This window comes from Ananas comosus, linkage group 7 (assembly GCF_001540865.1).
Source record: "Ananas comosus cultivar F153 linkage group 7, ASM154086v1, whole genome shotgun sequence".
In the NCBI taxonomy this organism is placed as follows: domain Eukaryota; kingdom Viridiplantae; phylum Streptophyta; class Magnoliopsida; order Poales; family Bromeliaceae; genus Ananas; species Ananas comosus.
In genome coordinates, this window is record NC_033627.1 from 4,212,782 (window position 1) to 4,215,239 (window position 2,458).

Consider the following 2,458-nt stretch of genomic DNA (forward strand, 5'->3'; position numbering starts at 1 on the left):
AATCTACTTTAAATGTTTTAGTGTTTCTCAAATTATGCATTAATTTAAATTATAGAAATTTTAAAATAGTTTTATTTCTAAATACGATGAATTTAAAATTTAAAAATTAAATACTTAAAATTTAAAAGTGAAATTTAAATTAGAGGAATTTCATATTACTATTTAAAAACTAAATTTCTACCAAGATTTAAAATACTGTTTATTCGCACCAGTTTAAAACGTAATGCATAAAAAACTTAGAGAGTAAGATTTCTACAACTAAATTTTTTTAGAGGAATTTCATATTACTATTTAAATTTTAAATTCAATTGTAGTGTTACTGAGCTTTGGATAGGATTGGTTTCAGTATTAGTGACTAGTCGACATCTCTCGAGAGTGTCGGACTGAGTAGGAGTCAGTTCTGCCTGAATTGGATGCTGAATTGGACTCGGCGCACTCAAATAAGCAAAATTGAAGTTTTGCCTGATTTGGGCGCCCAGAACATGGTTTAGGTCGCCCAGAACTGAGTGTTGAATTTAGCTGAAACTGGAAGCCAATTCGGATCCTATATTCCGGATGTCCAGAAGTGGGTCCGAAAATTCTACATCGTAAAAATCGTTTGCTTCGACGCGTGGCAGAGTGGTAGGTGAGTTCTGCCGGAGCCATTTATGGGCGCAGCACACCCCGAGCGGAGAGTCCGAGGAGCATGTTTTGTGCAGCCTGGATGTTTCGGTCGCCCAGAACATGGTTCCGGGCGCCCAGAAATGCTCGTTTCTGCAGGGACACTAGATTACGGCTGCTTCTCTTGGGGCTTATTTAACCTCCCAGCAGCCTATAAATAGTTGGAAGGTGACCCTGATGAACTCTTTTCACTCCTTCTTCGCAGTGAACCTTTGGATTTCATCTTCCACCCTCGAATTTCCATAAATTGCTTCAAATCTTCAACTCCAAGCTTGTTAGGTGCTGATTCTGCAGTTCTTCAGCGACGACCTCCAGTGTTTTGGCTCGTGCGCGACGTAGGAAGGTCAGATCGCGGTGAAATTTGATTTGCTGGATTCTAGACTTTCAGAGGAATCCACGAAGCCTTGATTTGCCGAATTTGGTGAAGGTTAGCTCAGTCGAACTCATATTTTTCTCTGCTGTTGTTGCTATGGACAGAATAGCAAGTTTTTAAGTTTTCTTGGGGTGAACTTGGGAAGCAGTGGCTTTGTGGAGTTGAGTCACATCCCCTATCAACCAGTATTGGAATTGAGCATCTTCACCTGATTTGGAGATTGTTAGGTGAGTTTTGATATTGGAATTGGACAAATCTTAAGCTTAGGTGCTGAAATTGATGAATTTTAATGGATTTTGAGTGAATTGTAATGTCCAGATTTTGAGGGGATTGTTGTTGGTTTGGAGGTGTTTCCCAGCTGTGTTCTTGTGATCCGAGACGGTGTTGCTGCCAAAGAAATCGCCTTTGAGATGGGTTTTCATCAGATTACTCCTAAGTAAATGAGTAGATGTATAGTCGACATGTATGCTTATTGTTTGATCTACAATATGATTAGATTAAATTCATTGATTAGCAGTGGCTGTAATCTAAATTTAAATATGCTAAATAAATGATAAATATACATGTTGGATTTGAAATTTGACTTAGGAGAAAACCTGCGTTTTAATCCATTATATGCTTGAACTACCCGATTTAGCTCTAAGAGCCGTGGTTCTACTGTATCGTTGCAGTATCAGTGTGATGGATATCTGGGGTAGTTTAGAAGGTATTTACGCTCGTGCTGGAGTGCCGAGCTTATTTTTCAGTAGAGTCTAGGCTGTTTCAGGTCTTTGGGTGCAGTCCGGGTTGGCGGTAGACCCAGATTCTTATTTTGATCCCAGATTGTGTCGAGGGCACGTGGGTTTGGTTTGTGTCACGTCCCGCTATCGCCAATTTGGTCGATTCGGGCCCGCACACAGACGCCGAACGGACAGGACCTCCCCTGTCCGCCCAAGGCTCAACAACAATGAGTACATGTATAAAGAAATAAACAATTCCCAAGATCACATTTCAATATACATGGCTTGCACGAAGGCAAGCAACAATCACAAGTGATAGTAAACTAACTGTACAATGAAATTCACTGTAATTTAAAACTTTACATAACTGAAACATTTAGTTATTTACAAACTCTTTAATACATTCATTTACATGTTTCAATACATCAAAATGTGTAGCATGAAACCAAAATGGTAAACTACTAAACTCTGGTGTCAGCTAACTAAGCTGCAGGGCCCTTGCCGCGATCCTCAGCTACAACACTCGCACTGGAACCTGTATGGTTAGTGGTGTGAGAACTACAGAAAAGTTCCCAGTGGGTTCGGCCGCCGACCTCGCCGACTCACCCACTAGGTCTACTCAGGCATATGTAGGCAAAAGAAGTAAAGCAGATAGTAACCAACTATATATGTAACTACTACAATGCCTGTACAAAGCTGAAAGAAA

The 2,458-nt window shown here is 40.2% G+C and overlaps 1 pseudogene; it reads left to right on the forward strand.

Moving 5' to 3' along the window:
- LOC109712770 overlaps positions 1 to 1,473 on the forward strand; it is a 3,121-nt pseudogene extending 1,648 nt beyond the window's left edge.